The 19113-nt window shown below is 42.6% G+C and overlaps 1 non-coding gene across 1 annotated transcript; it reads right to left on the minus strand.

Annotated features, from left to right (window-relative positions):
• Positions 1-498: 498 nt before the first annotated feature.
• Positions 499-606, minus strand: LOC130959453 (small nucleolar RNA R71). The gene has a single exon (XR_009078532.1). It is a non-coding gene; the product is annotated as a small nucleolar RNA R71 (small nucleolar RNA).
• Between the last annotated feature and the right edge of the window lie 18507 nt (positions 607-19113).

The raw sequence follows: 19113 nt of genomic DNA on the forward strand, positions 1-19113 counted from the left end.
CCTGAACCCGAGAGAACCTTGAAGAGAAAGCTAAGAGAAGCCAAAGCACAACTCTCTTTAGAGGACCTGACCGAATTCTTCAAGGAAGAAAACATGGCAGCAGAAAACAACAACAATGCAAACAATGCAAGGAAGGTGCTGGGTGACTTTACTGCACCTACTCCTGATTTTTATGGGAGAAGCATCTCTATCCCTGCCATTGGAGCAAACAACTTTGAGCTTAAGCCTCAATTAGTTTCTCTAATGCAACAGAATTGCAAGTTCCATGGACTTCCAATGGAAGATCCTCATCAGTTTTTAGCTGAATTCTTGCAAATCTGTGACACAGTCAAGACTAATGGGGTTGACCCTGAAGTCTATAGACTGATGCTATTCCCTTTTGCTGTAAGAGACAGAGCTAGAATATGGTTGGACTCTCAACCTAAAGAAAGCCTGGACTCATGGGAAAAGCTAGTCAATGCCTTCTTGGCAAAATTCTTTCCACCACAAAGATGGAGTAAGCTTAGAGTGGAAGTCCAAACCTTTAGACAAAAGGATGGAGAATCCCTCTATGAAGCTTGGGAAAGATACAAACAATTAATCAGAAAATGTCCTTCTGACATGCTTTCTGAATGGAGCATCATAGGTATTTTCTATGATGGTCTCTCTGAACTATCTAAGATGTCCTTGGATAGCTCTGCAGGAGGATCTCTTCATCTGAAGAAGACGCCTACTGAAGCTCAAGAACTGATTGAAATGGTTGCAAATAACCAATTCATGTACACTTCTGAAAGAAATCCTGTGAACAATGGGACTAGTCAGAAGAAAGGAGTTCTTGATATTGACACTCTGAATGCCATATTGGCTCAGAATAAAATATTGACACAACAAGTCAATCTGATTTCTCAAAGTCTGTCTGGAATGCAAAATGCACCAAGCAGTACTAAGGAAGCTTCATCTGAGGAAGAAGCTTATGATCCTGAGAACCCTTCCATGGAAGAGGTAAATTACCTAGGAGAACCCTATGGTAACACCTATAATTCTTCATGGAGAAATCACCCAAATCTTTCATGGAAGAATCACGAGAGACCTCAACAAGGTTTCAATAACAATGGTGGAAGAAACAGGTTTAACAATGGCAAGCCTTTTCCATCATCTTCTCAGCAACAGACAGAGAGCTCTAAGCAGAATAATTCTGACTTAGCAACCATGGTCTCTGATCTGATCAAAACCACTCAAAGTTTCATGACTGAAACTAGATCTTCCATTAGGAATTTGGAAGGACAAGTGGGTCAGCTGAGCAAGAAAATTACTGAACTTCCTCCAAGCACTCTCCCAAGTAACACTGAAGAAAATCCAAAAGGAGAGTGCAAAGCCATAAACATGGCCGAATTCTGGGAGGAAGAAGAGGCAGTGAACGCCACTGAGGAAGGCCTCACTGGACGTCCACTGGCCTCTAATGAGTTCCCCAATGAGGAACCTTGGGAATCTGAGGCTCAGACTGAGACCATAGAGATTCCCTTGGACTTGCTACTGCCTTTCATGAGCTCTGATGAGTATTCTTCCTCTGAAGAGGATGAGTATGTCACTGAAGAGCAAGTTGCTAAATACCTTGGAGCAATCATGAAGTTAAATGACAAGTTATTTGGAAATGAGACTTGGGAAGATGAACCTCCCTTGCTCACCAAAGAACTGGATGACTTGTCTAGGCATAAACTGCCTCAAAAGAGGCAGGATCCTGGGAAGTTTTCTATACCTTGCACCATAGGCACCATGACCTTCAAGAAGGCTTTGTGTGACTTAGGGTCAAGTGTAAACCTCATGCCCCTCTCTGTAATGGAGAAATTAGGGATCCTTGAGGTGCAAGCTGCAAGAATCTCATTAGAGATGGCAGACAATTCAAGAAAACAAGCTCATGGACTTATAGAGAATGTTTTGGTGAAGATTGAAGACCATTACATTCCTACTGATTTCATAGTCCTAGAGACTGGGAAGTGCATGGATGAATCCATCATCCTTGGCAGACCATTCCTAGCCACAGCAAAGGCTGTGATTGATGTTGATAGAGGAGAGTTGATCATTCAAGTGAATGAAGAATCCATGGTGTTTAAGGCCCAAGGATATCCCTCTATCATCATGGAGAGGAAGCATGAAGAGCTTCTCTCAAAACAGAGCCAAACAGAGCCCCCACAGTCAAACTCTAAGTTTGGTGTTGGGAGGCCACAACCAAACTCTAAGTTTGGTGTTGAAACCCCACATTCAAACTCTAAGTTTGGTGTTGGGAGGTTTCAACAAGGTTCTGAGTGTTTCTGAGGCTCCATGGGAGTCCTCTGTCAAGCTAATGACATTAAAGAAGCGCTTGTTGGGAGGCAACCCAATGTTTTATAATTAATTATTTTCTTTTGTTATTTTATCTTTTTTGTAGGTTGATGATCATAAGAAGTCACAAAAATAATGAAAAAAGCAAAAACAGAATGAAAAACAGGAAGAAAAACAGCACACCCTGGAGGAAGAAGCTGCTGGCGTTTAAACGCCAGTAAGCCTTGCTGTTGGGCGTTTAACGCCCAGTCTGGCACCCTTCTGGGCGTTTAACGCCAGAAAGGGACACCAGACTGGCGTTAAACGCCAGTAAAGGGCAAGAACCTGGCGTTAAACGCCAGGAATGGGCACCAGCCCGGCGTTTAACGCCAGAAATGCCTCAAAACGTGATTTTGAGCAACTTTTGGTGCAGGGATGACTTTTCCTTGACACTACAGGATCTGTGGACCCCACAGGACCCTACCATCACTCTCTCTCTTCTTCCCCCATTCACCAATCACCTCAACACCTCTTCCCCAAAAACCCCTCACCTATCAAATCCCATCTTTCTCTTCACCACTCACATCCATCCTTCATAAAACCCCACCAACCTCACCCTTCAAATTCAAACCACTTCCCCTCCCAAACCCACCCTCAAATGGCCGAACCTTTACCCCCCTCTCTCCTATAAATACCCTTCTTCAACCCTTCATTTTCACACAACCTAAAGACCACTTCTTCCCCCTTTGGCCGAACACACTACCCTCCCCCTCTTCCTCATTTCTTCTTCTTCTACTCCTTTCTTTCTTCTTTTGCTCGAGGACGAGCAAACATTTTAAGTTTGGTGTGGTAAAAGCGTTGCTTTTTCGTTTTTCCATAACCATTATGGCACCAAAGGCCGGAGAAACCTCTAAAAAGAGGAAAGGGAAGGCAAAATCTTCCACCTCCGAGTCATGGGAGATGGATAGATTCCTCTCAAGGGTGCATCAAGACCACTTCTATGAAGTTGTGGCCTTGAAGAAGGTGATCCCCGAAGTCCCCTTTTCACTCAAAAAGGGTGAATATCCGGAGATCCGCCATGAGATCCAAAGAAGAGGTTGGGAAGTTCTCACCAACCCCATTCAACAAGTTGGAATCTTGATGGTTCAAGAGTTCTATGCCAATGCATGGATCACAAAGAACCATGACCAAAGTGTGAACCCGAATCCAAAGAATTATCTTACTATGGTTCGGGGGAAATACTTGGATTTTAGTCCGGAGAGTGTGAGGGTGGCGTTCAACTTGCCTATGATGCAAGGAGATGAGCATCCTTTCACTAGAAGGGTCAACTTTGATCAAAGGTTGGACCAAGTCCTCACAGTCATATGTGAAGAGGGCGCACAATGGAAGCAAGATTCAAGAGGAAAGCCGGTCCAATTGAGAAGGCATGACCTCAAGCCCGTGGCTAGAGGATGGTTAGAGTTCATACAACGCTCAATCATTCCCACTAGCAACCGGTCCGAAGTTACCATAGACCGGGCCATCATGATCCATAGTATCATGATTGGAGAGGAAATAGAGGTTCATGAGGTTATAGCTCAAGAACTCTATAAAGTGGCAGACAAGACCTCCACTGTGGCAAGGTTAGCCTTTCCTCACCTCATTTGTCACCTCTGTTATTCAGTTGGAGTTGACATAGAGGGTGACATCTCCATTGATGAGGACAAGCCCATCACCAAGAAAAGGATGGAGTATACAAGGGACCCTACTCATCATGAGATCCCTGAGATTCCTCAAGGAATGAGTTTTCCTCCACAAAACTATTGGGAGCAACTGAATACCTCCCTAGGAGAGTTGAGTTCCAACATGGGACAACTAAGGGTGGAGCACCAAGAACACTCCATCATCCTTCATGAGATTAGAGAAGATCAAAGAATCATGAGGGAGGAGCAACAAAGGCAAGGAAGAGACATTGAGGAGCTCAAGCACTCCATAGGACCTTCAAAAGCAAGGAAGAGCCGCCATCACTGAGGTGGACCCATTCCTTGATTTCCTTGTTATTTATTCTTCTGTTTTTCGAATTTTATGCTTTATGTTATCCATGTTTGTGTCTTATGATCATTAGTGTCTTAGTGTCTATGCCTTAAAGTTATGAATGTCCTATGAATCCATCACCTTTCTTGAATAAAATGTGCTTAATTGAAAAAGGAAGAATTGCATGAATTTTGAATTTTATAATAGTTTAATTATTTTGATGTGGTGGCAATATTTTTGTTCTCTGAATGTATGTGTAAACAGTGCATATGTATCTTGAATTTGTGGTTCATGAATGTTGGCTCTTGAAAGAATGATGAAAAAGGAGACATGTTACTGAGGATCTGAAAAATCAATAAAATGATTCTTGAAGCAAGAAAAAGCTATTCAAAAAAAAAAAAAAAAAAGAGAAAAAAACCGAAAAAAAAAAATCGAAAAAAAAGAAAGAAAGAAAGAAAAAGAAAAGAAATAAAGTTGTGATCCAAGGCAAATAAGAGTGTGCTTAAGAACCCTGGACACCTCTAATTGGGGACTTTAGCAAAGCTGAGTCACAATCTGAAAAGGTTCACCCAATTATGTGTCTGTGGCATGTATGTATCCGGTGGTAATACTGGAAGACAGAGTGCTTTGGGCCACAGCCAAGACTCAATAAATAGCTATGTTCAAGAATCATCATACTTTACTAGGAGAATCATTAACACTATCTGGACTCTGAGTTCCTAAAGAAGCCAACCATTCTGAATTTCAAGGGATAGATTGAGATGCCAAAACTGTTCAGAGACAGAAGGTTAAAAGCCCCGCTCATCTAATTAATACTGATCTTCACAGATGTTTTTGGAATTCATTGCATATTCTCTTCTTTTGATCTTATTTGATTTTCAGTTGCTTGAGGACAAGCAACAATTTAAGTTTGGTGTTGTGATGAGCGGATAATTTGTATACTTTTTGGCATTGTTTTTAGTATGTTTTTGATATCTTTTAGTTAGATTTTAGTACATTTTTATTAGTTTTTATTTAAAATTCACTTTTCTGGACTTTACTATGAGTTTGTGTGTTTTTCTGTGATTTCAGGTATTTTCTGGCTGAAATTGAGGGACCTGAGCAAAAATCTGATTCAGAGACCAAAAAGGACTGCAGATGCTGTTGGATTCTGACCTCCCTGCACTCGAAGTGGATTTTCTGGAGCTACAGAAGCCCAATTGGCGCGCTCTCAACGGCGTTGGAAAGTAGACATCCAGGGCTTTCCAGCAATATATAATAGTCCATACTTTGTCCAAGATTTGATGGCCCAAACCCGCGAAGCAATCCGGCCTCAGGAATTCCAGCGTTAAACGCCGGAACAGGAATAAAAGTTGGAGTTAAACGCCCAAACTGGCATGGGAGCTGGCGTTTAACTCCAGAAAAGGTCTCTACACGAATTTCCTTGATTGCTCAGCCCAAGCACACACCAAGTGGGCCCGGAAGTGGATTTTTATGTCATTTACTCATCTATGTACTAGTTTTCTATAAGTAGGACCTTTTACTATTAGATGTGGACACAGACTTTGGTAGCTATCTTCACTTTTATGCTATCTTAGATCTTTGGGAGGCTGGCCATTCGGCCATGCCTGGACCTTATGCTTATGTATTTTCAACGGTGGAGTTTCTACATACCATAGATTAAGGGTGTGAAGCTCTGCTGTACCTCGAGTATTAATGCAATTACTATTGTTCTTCTATTCAACTCCGCTTGTTCTTTATCTAAGATATCACTCGTTCTTCAACCTATGAACAAGGTGACTGACAACCATTCTTGTTCTACAAGCATTCGAGGCTTTAGTGAATATCTCTTGGATTCTTTAACCGGAATCTTCGTGGTATAGGCAGGACCTGATGGCAGCATTCAAGAGAATCCGGAAGGTCTAACCTTGTCTGTGGTGTTCTGAGTAGGATTCAATGACTGAATGACTGTGACGTGCTTCAAACCCTGAGGGCGGGGGCGTTAGTGATAACGCAAAAGAATCACTGGATTCTATTCCGCGCCTGATTGAGAACCGACAGATGAATTCCGCTATGCCGTGACAGGACATATGCAATCGCTTTCACTGAGAGGATGGGAGGTAGCTGCTGACAACAGTGAGACCCTACACGAGCTTGCCATGGAAAGGAGTAAGAAGGATTGGATGAAGGCAGTAGGAAAGCAGAGAGACGGAAGGGAAGGCATCTTCATACACTTGTCTGAAGCTCTTACACCAATGATATACATAAGTATCACTATCTTTATCTTGCATGTTATTTTCGTTCATCATCATCATATACATTTGAGTTTGCCTAACTAAGATTTACAAGATGACCATAGCTTGCTTCAATACTAACAATCTCCGTGGGATCGACCCTTACTCACGTAAGGTTTATTACTTGGACGACCCAGTGCACTTGCTGGTTAGTTGTGCGAAGTTGTGTAATGCCATGGTATTGAGCGCACCAAGTTTTTGGAGCCATTACCAGGGATTATGAGAGTTGTGAAAAAGTATAGTTCACAATTTCGCCGACCAGTGTTCTGCTTTCTTTTGTCTCTACCTTCTCTTTCTGTCTTTATCTTTTGTTTACTGCTTCGCTATCTTATGTTATTCGTCTGTTAATCGACCCCAAATAAATGAACGTAACTAATAACCCCGACCCTACTAAGAACTCCCCAGTTCTTACCCCTTCTCTCTCCCTTCCTCCCCCAGATGGAGACGGGCGTGATCTTCTATGAGTTCGAGGACCCTTACGTCTACGAGGATCCGGTACATCACAGTTATTTCATCATGGGATTGGAGCCTCGTATTAGACGATACGCGTTACCTGATCGAGCCTTTCAACATCCTCTGTCTAGCCCGCATTTTGACCCTGATGCTCCTTACGACTTTCCCTTATCCTGGTTACATCCTGACGCACCTGTACATCCTTTTCCTGATGACCCCGAGCACCCTATACCAGCTCAACCTTTGAATGAGGTGGAACCTGAGCCTATCGTTCCTGATGAGCCCGAGTTAGCTGGTGACTACATACCTGTGATACCACCAGAGTGGGATTTTTCCCCTGAGCCGATCCCTGACTTTCCACAGCCTGATGAGCCGGCACTACCGGATGATGGGGTAGCTCCTATATACGCGAACGGACCTGTGCTCGCGAATGGTTTTGTACATAGTGACAGCAGTGTTTCTGGTGGATCTGAGGGTATAGTTGTAGCTGCGGATGATGAGGAGGAGGAGGAGGATCCTGAGATAGAGATAGAGCAGGATGAGGAGATGGACGAGCCTCACGGCGATTCTCCGAACGGCCACGAGTAGATATAGTTTGACTGCGGAAGGGGCATTCTTTTGATGACACTCTAGTCTAACATTATCGGATAGAAAGTCTCTCACTTGTGTTAGTACACCCGAGAGCTAGGAGCTATATAGTGGTTAGGCTAGCCTGGGTGCCAGTTTAGCGGCTTTTTGTATGGGCCAGGCCCTGGGAGTGTCGTGTAAATATTAGCTACGTAGGATGACGAGGATGTGAACTGACTTGATCTTGTGTAAACGCTACATGTTGTGTTATAGTGTACATGATGTATACTATCAGCTGTGTTTCTATGTTTCTTTATGCCACTTCTCTATTATTCTTATTATATGCTTGTTTATTTTACCTGAATGTCCGCAGCAAATAAAAGAAAAATTAAAATTACTCATAAAATTGGCAACGTTCTAACAAGGAACAGGCTCATATATTAAGTAATAGTTAATAATTAGGAAAGATAAGTTGGTAACACTTAGCTTCTTGTATGACCATGGCATATAGGGAGTTGGGTCGTTACAAGTTGGTATCAGAGCAGTTCGTTCCCAGTAGAGCCTGGGGAGTGGACTGACTATGCTTCATTGCATACTCTGCTTGTGTGTCTCATGCTGTTAAGGTATCTTCAAGATACATTTGGCATGAATGTCTATGAGTGCTCATTTTGGGAGTGTTCGTGCCTTACTTGAAATATTAAGACTGATCACCTTAATGTTGATTGTTTGGTGCGGATAGGACCTTAATGACTGCGAATAGGCATAGTTTAATCGAGCTCTAAACGACAAATCGATGCGAGGTACAGCTATCCTCATAGCTGTTATGATCTCCATGGCTATGGCCATGTTAGATTTGGATGCTGTAAGGAACGAATGCTTGTTTTACTTATAAGGAATCTAGACACACAGCTAGGATCTACCCAAGAAAGTTTGTTCGGAATCCAGTACGAACCCAGCAACAAGGTCGAGTGTTTGCCATGACTGCTGATGATGCTATGCAATCAGACGCCCTGATCCAAGGTCAGTGTTATGTCAAGAATCGATCTCTAACTGTACTGTATGATTCGGGTGCATCGCATTCTTTTATTTCTTTAACTGTTGCTCGTGAGTTGGGACTAGATTTCTCTGAGTTGAACTTTGATCTGATTGTCCATACACCTGCATCCCAAAATGTTTTGACTAGTTTAGTGTCCCTGCAAGTACCATTCACTATTAGGAACAGAACTTTTATACATGATCTAATCTGTTTGCCTCTATGTGGTTTAGAAGTTATTCTAGGGTTAGATTGGTTATCTAAGTATCATGTTTTCCTTGATTGCTTTGAAAGAACTGCTGTTATTCCGTCTGATAGTTTAGATATTAAACCATTTTTGTCATATACCTTATATCTGAATTCTGTAAGAGTTACATTAAACGGGAGTGATTGTGAGGGGTACGTTCTGTTAGCGGCTAGCTCAAATGACAGTGAAGTAAGCTTAGAACAAATCCGAGTGGTGAAGGAATTTCCTGATGTTTTCCCGGACGACATACCTGAGTTTCCTCCTCAGCGAGAGATAGAATTCAGCATTGAACTTGTACCTGGAACCGGACCGATTTCCATAGCACCGTACCGGATGTCACCACTGGAACTTGCAGAGTTGAAAAAGCAGTTGGATGAGCTACTTGGTAAGAAATTTATTCATCCCAGTGCATCACTTTGGGGAGCTCCTGTATTGCTAGTAAAGAAGAAGGATGGTGGAATGAGACTTTGCGTAGACTACCGACAGTTGAATAAAGTCACTATCAAGAACAAGTATCCACTTCCACGAATAGATGATTTGATGGACCAGTTAAAAGGTGCAACTGTGTTTTCGAAGATTGATTTGCGATCGGGCTATCACCAGATTCGAGTGAAAGAATCAGATATACCGAAGACGGCATTTAGAACTCGATATGGTCACTATGAGTATACGGTTATGTCGTTTGGACTAACTAATGCTCCCGCGATTTTCATGGATTACATGAATCGTATTTTCCGTCCGTACCTTGATCAGTTCGTAGTAGTTTTCATAGACGATATTCTCATTTATTCGAAGACAGAAGGAGAGCATGAAGAGCATCTAAGGGCTGTATTGCAGATACTGAGGACTCGAAAGTTATATGCTAAACTATCAAAGTGCGAGTTCTGGACAGAGAAGGTGGCATTTTTGGGACATGTTATATCACAGGGAGGAGTTGCAGTGGATCCTTCAAAAATTGAAGCAGTAGTGTAATGGGAACCACCTACGACCGTTACAGAAGTTCGGAGTTTTCTTGGACTTGCTGGATATTACCGGAGGTTCATCAAAGGATTTTCACAGATAGCCTTACCTTTGACTTACCTTACACGAAAGGAAGTTCCGTTCGTTTGGACGGCTGAGTGTGATAGAAGTTTCAAAATGCTTAAGGAGAAGTTAACAACTGCACCTGTATTAGTACTACCCGACCCACAGAAACCTTTTGAAGTATACTGTGACGCCTCTCATAAAGGACTTGGATGTGTGCTGATGCAAGACAAAAATGTGGTGGCTTATGCTTCCCGGCAGCTGAGACCTCATGAACGAAATTATCCGACGCATGACTTAGAGTTGGCGGCAGTGGTGTTTGCTCTGAAGATCTGGAGGCACTATTTGTATGGCGCTCAACTAGAAGTTTTCTCTGACCACAAAAGTTTAAAGTATATCTTTGACCAGAAGGATCTTAATATGCGACAGCGAAGGTGGATGGAGTTCCTGAAGGACTATGATTTTAAGTTAAGTTATCACCCAGGAAAAGCAAACGTGGTGGCAGACGCCTTGAGCAGGAAAAATTTGAGTATTTCTTGGATGATGATAAAGGAAGAGAAGCTACTTGCGGAATTTGAGGACCTTAAGTTGGCTATGGCTGAGACGTCAAATGGAGTCTGTTTGGCGCAGTTGAATATAACACCAGATTTTAAGATTAGGATTCAGCAAGCACAAGCACAGGACTCAGAAATGATGACGATGCTGAGACGGATGAAAGTAGAAGAACCAGAAGCTGTAAGACTAGATCATAGCAGTCTCTGGAGATACAAGAACAGAATTTGTGTGCCTAGCTCTGAAGATTTACGGCAAAGGATTCTTGCAGAAGCTCATCAAAGTAGATTTTCTATGCATCCTGGAGTAACAAAGATGTATCAGGATTTGAAACAAATGTTCTGGTGGACGCCGAGCTGTTGCCTTTAACGCCGAGCTTTATGCTAGGAAGATCTGAGCTTTTCGTCCAGGGAGATTCACGTTGTGGAGAGTGCGAACAAAAAATGGGGAGTTGTTCATACCCTGGGTCGAGCTGTCTGACCCGGGATGTTCGACAGACAAAGCGACCGACCTCTTCAGGTCAGGACAACCCGACCTCTCCTCAAAGAGTTCGGCCAAGTCACAGGAAATCCCAAAATGAAGGGCCCAAATAGAGGAACGCGCCCCAAATCCAAGGGCAGCCCAAGTCCATAGAGATAAAGGCGTTTCCCTTAAAGATGACCTCACTTAAAGATAAGATAAGGATAAGATAAGATAACTAACTTATCTTATCCGCAGGAGGCCACATCTCATCATTATAAATACACTGGAGCACCCCAGGTATAACTCATACTCTGATTCTACTCAATACCTGCTTAATACCCTTGCTAACTTAAGCATCGGAGTCCCTTGCAGGTACCCCCCACCCTCTGGGGACGAAGGATCAGCACCACCACCAAGTCCAACAAGTCGGACACATCAGCTCCGGCCGCTGTACACCTGCCGGACACGTCGGCTCCGATAAACACAGAAGATCTCACCCGAGATCGACCTACAGTTTCAGGTAACCCTCGGAACATTGGCGCCATTGCCGGGGAACCTGAAAGTCATCCCATTAACATGGCGGATGACCATGACAACGACCACGATTCAGGTTTGGAAGACAGAACGCCGCATAAAAATGCGGAGACGATACTCAAAGATACTCCAGAAACCAACGGAGACAAAAATTCGTCAAATCCAGGAGTAATAGAAGCACTTCAAAATCGATTGGAGCAACTTGAGAAAGAAGCCCAACATCAACGTGAAAAAGAAGAAGATCTACGCCGGGAGATAAGGCGGCGCCGAGAATTAGAAGATAAGCTTATAAAACTCGAAGCTGATCTCAAAACTAAAGCTACTCGACCATCCACAGAGGATAGCTCTCAGAAAGATCAAGATCCATTCACCAGAGAAATTATGAAAACCAAAATTCTGAAAGATTTCAAGCTTCCGGATATGACTCTATATGACGGCACCTCGGACCCCAACCATCATCTCAGCAACTTCAGAAGTAGAATGTACCTCACTGATGCTTCAGATGCAGTTCGCTGCAAAGCCTTTCCAATAACTCTCACCAAGACAACCATTAAATGGTTCGACAACCTACCTCCAAAATCCATCTCGAGTTTCGACGACCTGGCCAAGAAGTTCCTGGCCCGATTCTCCATACAAAAGGAAAACTAGATCGGTTCTTGGCTAATCGGGATGACGAACCAAGAAAAAGAAGAAGGGATGAGGATGTTGGACGATCTGAACGATCACCTCGCACACCGGAAAGACACGTTCACGTAATACACGGCGGATTTGCTGGAGGAGGAATCTCCAAATCATCTCGCAAGCGACACCTCAAAGAGGTGTACCACGTCGAAGGAAAAAAGGAAGCCCCAGACATCCCAGCAATCACATTTACCAAGGAAGATGCATCCGGAATCATCTCGGGACACGACGACCCCATGGTCATTACGATCATACTGGAAAATGCCAACCTTCACCGTACACTAATTGACCAGGGAAGCTCTGCCGACATCTTATTCAAAACTGCCTTCGACAAACTCGGCCTAGAAGAAAAAGAGCTAAGAGCGTACCCGAACAGCCTGTTTGGACTAGGAGATGCCCCAGTTCAACCGCTGGGATACGTATCGCTGCATACAACCTTCGGGAAGGGGAACCAATCCAGAACACTCAAGATCGACTACCTCGTGGTCGACGCAAGCTCAACCTACAATGCCTTAATAGGTCGGACAACGTTAAATTAACTCGGCGCAATAGTTTCAACTCTACATCTATGTATGAAATTCCCAACTGCGGAAGGGATAGCTACAATAAAGGCAGATCAAAAGATGGCACGTCACTGTTATAACGAAAGCCTAAACCTCCGAGGTGAAGGAGGAGAGTTCCACACAATCGAGCTTGGTGGAGTTCAGAGGCGAGAAGAATTCCGACCACGACCCGAAGGAGAAGTAGAAAGAGTCCAGATCGGAGACACCTCAGATAAAACAACTAATATTGGCACGATCCTGAAAGGAGACACAAAGGAATCACTAATACGGTTCCTACGAGATAATGTTGATCTCTTCGCATGGAAAGCTACCGACATGCCAGGCATTGATCCCGAACTAATGAGCCACAAATTGGCAATCTACCCGGGATCCCGGCCGGTACAACAAAGACGAAGAAGACTCGGACCAGAACGAGCTCAAGTTGTAGAAGAACAAGTACAGGCGCTACTAGAGGCCGGGTTCATAAGGGAAGTCAAATACTCACTATGGCTAGCAAACGTTGTCTTGGTGAAAAAGTCAAATGGGAAGTGGCGAATGTGCACCGACTACACCGACCTCAACAAAGCCTGCCCAAAAGACCCTTACCCACTCCCAAGCATCGACGCTCTAGTAGATGCTTCATCAGGATATAAGTATCTCTCGTTCATGGATGCGTATTCAGGGTACAACCAAATCCCCATGTATCCGCCAGATCAAGAAAAGACCTCGTTCCTAACGCCGAAAGCAAACTACTGTTACATCGTGATGCCTTTCGGTCTCAAGAACGCAGGAGCTACTTATCAAAGGCTAATGAATAAAGTTTTCTCAGATCACATCGGGAAAACCATGGAAGTTTATGTAGACGACATGTTGATAAAGACACAAAGCGAAGATACATTTTTATCCGACCTGGCTCAAGTGTTTTACACTATCAGGAAACACGACATGCGGCTCAATCCCGCAAAATGCACCTTCACAGTAGAAGCCCGCAAAATGCAGACAAGTGTCAAGCCATACTCAACATGAAGAGCCCAACTTGTGTTAAAGAAGTACAACAACTCAACGGGAGGCTGGCCGCTCTATCCCGATTCTTAGCAGGAGCGGCGATAAGATCTCTTCCCTTCTATGCTACTTTAAGAAAGGGAAAACAATTCGAATGGACGACGGAATGTGAGCAAGCCTTCCGAGACTTCAAAGAGTTCTTAGGACGGCCACCTATCCTATCTCGGCCACGAGAAGGAGAATCGCTCATATTATATCTCGCAGTAGAAAGCCGGGCAATAGCCTCAGCACTAGTCAGAGAAGACGAACATGGGCAAAAACTCGTCTACTTCATCAGCAAAGCGCTACAGGGATCTGAGCTGAACTACCAGAAAATAGAAAAAGTTTGCCTACGCTCTGATCCTCACATCCCGGTGGCTTCGCCCATATTTCCAAGCGCATACCATTAAAGTTCGGACCAACCAACTCATAAAAGGGATATTACAGAAAACAGATCTAGCAGGAAGAATCCTACAATGGGCAATCGAGTTGTCTGAGTTCGACCTCCAATACGAGGCACGGACAACCATCAAATCACAACACCTGGCCGACTTCATCGCAGAATTCACAGACACCCCGGAAATCCCCATAGAATGGAACATATACGTGGACGGATCCTCGAATAAAACAGGAAGCGGTGCGGGCGTGATAATCGAAAGCAACCTAGGAACTCAACTTGAGCTCTCCTTTAAATTCGGATTCCCGGCCTCGAACAACCAGGCAGAATACGAAGCACTATTAGCAGGTTTGAAGCTGGCTAGGGAGGTTGGAGCTCGGAAACTCAACATCTACAGTGACTCACAAGTCATCACCTCACAAATAACAGGAAGCTACCAAGCCAAAGATCCGACCATGAAAAAATATTTGGATAAAACCAAAGAACAGCTCAGACAACTCGGGGAATATAGGATCTATCACATACCTCGTGAGCAAAATGCCCGAGCTGACGCCCTTTCAAAATTAGCCAGCACCAAACCAGGGGGCAACAACAGAAGCCTCATCCAGGAGATACTACAGAACCCGTCAATAGCAGAAGAAGAAAAAGTCCTAGCCATAATAGGTCGGGATCAAGGATGGATGACCCCCATAATAAACTACCTCAAAACAGAAGCACTCCCTACAGATGAAAAGGAGGCAAAGAGGCTGAAAAGGGAGGCACAGTACTACACTATCATAAACAACATACTATACAAAAGAGGGATATCAACACCTTTACTAAAATGCGTACCAACTTCTAACACAAAGGAAGTCTTAGAGGAAGTGCACAGCGGCATTTGTGGTAATCATCTCGGAGCGCAAGCTCTCACCAAAAAGATACTTGATGAGCGGATAATTTGTATACTTTTTGGCATTGTTTTTAGTATGTTTTTGATATGATATAGTTAGTTTTTAGTATATTTTTATTAGTTTTTAATTAAAATTCACTTTTCTGGACTTTACTACGAGTTTGTGTGTTTTTCTGTGATTTCAGGTATTTTCTGGCTGAAATTGAGGGACCTGAGCAAAAATCTGATTTTGAGACTCAAAAGGACTGCAGATGCTGTTGGATTCTGACCTCCCTGCACTCGAAGCGGATTTTCTGGAGCTACAGAAGCCCAATTGGCGCGCCCTCAACGGCGTTGGAAAGTAGACATCCTGGGCTTTCCAGCAATATATAATAGTCCATACTTTGCCCAAGATTTGATGGCCCAAACCGGCGTTCAAAGTCACCTCAAGGAATCCCAGCGTTAAACGCTGGAACTGGCACCCAAATGGGAGTTAAACGCCCAAACTGGCACCAAAGCTGGCGTTTAACTCCAAGAAGAGTCTCTACACGAAATTGCTTCATTGCTCAGCCCAAGCACACACCAAGTGGGCCCGGAAAAGGATTTTTATGTCATTTACTCATTTCTATACACCCTAGGCTACTAGTTTCTTATAAGTAGGACCTTTTACTATTGTATAGAAATATTTTGATCACTTTTAGATCTCTAGATCATCTTTGGATATTTTAGTTCTTAGATCATTGGGAGGCTGGCCATTCGGCCATGCCTAGACCTTATGCTTATGTATTTTCAACGGTGGAGTTTCTACACACCATAGATTAAGGTGTGGAGCTCTGCTGTACCTCGAGTATTAATGCAATTACTATTGTTCTTCCATTCAAATTCCGCTTGTTCTTTATCCAAGATATCACTTGTTCTTCAACATGATGAAGGTGATGATTGACGCCCATCACCATTCTCACTCATGAACAAAGTGACTGACAACCACTCTTGTTCTACAAGCATTTGAGGCTTGGTGAATATCTCTTGGATTCCTGATTGCACGATGCATGGTTGATCGCCTGACAATCGAGTGCTCGCCTGACAAACGAGCCAACCATTCCGTGAGATCAGAGTCTTCGTGGTATAGGCAAGAACTGATGGCAGCATTCAAGAGAATCCGGAAGGTTTAACCTTGTCTGTGGTATTCTGAGTAGGATTCAATGATTGAATGACTGTGACGTGCTTCAAACCTGTAACCTACTGGGCGTTAGTGACAGACGCAAAAGAGTTATTCTATTCCGGTAGGGGAGGGAACCACACCGGTGATTGGCAGCACTGTGACAGAGTGTGTGCATTAGCTTTCACTGCGAGGATGGGAGGTAGCTGCTGACAACAGTGAGACCCTATATGAGCTTGCCATGGAAAGGAGTAAGAAGGGTTGGATGAAGACAGTAGGAAAGCAGAGAGACGGAAGGGAAGGCATCTTCATGCGCTTATCTGAAGTTCCTACCAATGAATTACATAAGTATCACTATCTTTATCTTTTATGTTATTTTCGTTCATCACCGATATATATCTGAGTTTGCCTGACTAAGATTTACAAGATGACCATAGCTTGCTTCAATACTAACAATCTCCGTGGGATTGACCCTTACTCACGTAAGGTTTATTACTTGGACGACCCAGTGCACTTGCTGGTTAGTTGTGCGAAGTTGTGTAATGCCATGGTATTGAGCGCACCAAGTTTTTGGAGCCATTACCAGGGATTATGAGAGTTGTGAAAAAGTATAGTTCACAATTTCGCGCATCAAGTTTTTGGCGCCGTTGCCGGGGATTGTTCTAGTTTTGAGCAAGCCTTTGGTAACATCAGTGCCAAGATCCGGCAATAACATCAAATTTTTGGTGTTATTGCCCGGGATTGTTCAGGCTGGACAACTGACGGTTCATCTTGTTGCTTAGATTAGGTATTTTTTTTCGAAATTCTTAAAGATGAATTCTAGAGTTTCATGATGATTTGTTGAAATCTGGCTGGCTGAGAAGCCATGTCTAATCTGATTGGACCGAGGTTTCAACTTATCACCACAAGAGCTTGTTGATTTCGTATCAATCTTGCTTTTGGAGCAGTGATTTGCTAAGGCTTGGCTGACCTTTGGTCATGTCTAGTGTTTTGGACCGAAGCTTTCCTTGAAAGCTTGGCTGGCTGTGAAGCCATGTCTAATGCCTGGACCGGAGTCTTAGACTAGCATTGCACTGATTCCTGGAATTCTCATTGAGGATTTTGATACCTTTTTCCACTTAATTTTCGAAAAAATACAAAAAAATTTACAAAATCATAAAAACCAAAAATATTTGATGTTTCTTGCTTAAGTCTAGTGTCTCATCTTAAGTTTGGTGTCAATTGCATGCATTCATTCATGTGTCTTAAGGATCCTCAAGTAATTCTTGATGATTTTTGTGTTCTAATCTTTGAATTCTATTGACTTGAGTATTTTGTGTGTCTCATATGCATTTTCAGTTCATTAGTGTCAGTAGTATACAAACTGCTAAGTTTGGTGTCTTGCATGCATTGTTATTTGATTCTTGTTGCATTTTAATTATTAAAAATCCAAAAATATTTTTAATTTGTGTCTTTTCAAGTCAATGATACAAGGGATTGAAGATTCAGAACACACTGCAGAGGAATTATACAGAAAAAGCTGAGCATTCAAAAATGCCCAGTGAAGAAGGCAGACTGGCGTTTAAACGCCAGCCAGGGCACCTGGTTGGGCGTTTAACGCCCAAAAAGGTAGCATTTTGGGCGTTAAACGCCAGAATGTATACCATTCTGGGCGTTTAACGCCAGGATGGTGCTAGGGGGAAGATTTTGTTTTCAAAATCAATTTTTTTCAAGTTTTCAAAGTTTTTCAAAATCAAATCTTTTTCAAATCATATCTTTTCAATCAAATGTTTTCAAAATCAATTTCTTTCCTTTCTCAAAGATACTTACTAACAATTAATGATTTGACTGAACATTTTTTGCCTTTTCTATTAAGAAAGGTTTTATGTTTGAATCATATCTTTTCTTGTTAGGCAAGTCATTAATTTTTAAAATCATATCTTTTCAAATTGTTTTCAAATCATATCTTTTAAAATTGTTTTCAGATCATATCTTCTCAATCACATCTTTTTAAAACCATAACTTTTCAATCAAATCTTTTTAACCTCATCTTTTTCAAAATAGTTTTCAATCAAATCTTTTTGACTTCTAATTTCAAAATCTTTTTCAAAAATCACTTGATTTCTTTTTCACTTTTAATTTTCGAAAATTATCAATCAAATTTTCAAAATCTTTTCAAAATCTTTTAATTGAATTTTCGAAAATCCTCTTCCCTCCTTCTCACATCCTTCTATTTATGGAGTACCACTCCTTCTAAATGCACAATTCGAACCTTATCTAATTAAAATTCTTCTTCTCCTTCTTCTTTCTATTTCTCTTTTCCTCTGACATTTCAAGGAATCTCTATACCGTGACATAGAGGATTCCACATTTTCTTTTTCTCTTCTCTTTCATATGAGCAGGAGCAGAGACAAAGGCATTCTTGTTGAAGCTGATCCTGAACCCGAAAGGACCTTGAAGAGAAAGCTAAGAGAAGCCAAAGCACAACTCTCTTTAGAGGACCTGACCGAATTCTTCAAAGAAGAAGAACCCATGGCAGCCGAAAACAACAACAATGCCAACAATGCAAGGAAGGTGCTGGGTGACTTTACTGCACCTACTCCCGACTTCTATGGGAGAAGCATCTCTATCCCTGCCATTGGAGCAAACAACTTTGAGCTTAAGCCTCAATTAGTTTCTCTAATGCAACAGAATTGCAAGTTCCATGGACTTCCAATGGAAGATCCTCATAAGTTTTTAGCTGAATTCTTGCAAATCTGTGACACAGTCAAGACTAATGGGGTTAACCCTGAGGTCTATAGACTGATGCTATTCCCTTTTGCTGTAAGAGACAGAGCTAGAATATGGTTGGATTCTCAACCTAAAGAAAGCCTGGACTCTTGGGAAAAGCTAGTCAATGCCTTCTTGGCAAAGTTCTTTCCACCACAAAGATGGAGTAAGCTTAGAGTGGAAGTCCAAACCTTCAGACAGAAGGATGGAGAATCCCTCTATGAAGCTTGGGAAAGATACAAA

This window comes from Arachis stenosperma, chromosome 10 (genome assembly GCF_014773155.1).
Source record: "Arachis stenosperma cultivar V10309 chromosome 10, arast.V10309.gnm1.PFL2, whole genome shotgun sequence".
Lineage (NCBI taxonomy): Eukaryota > Viridiplantae > Streptophyta > Magnoliopsida > Fabales > Fabaceae > Arachis > Arachis stenosperma.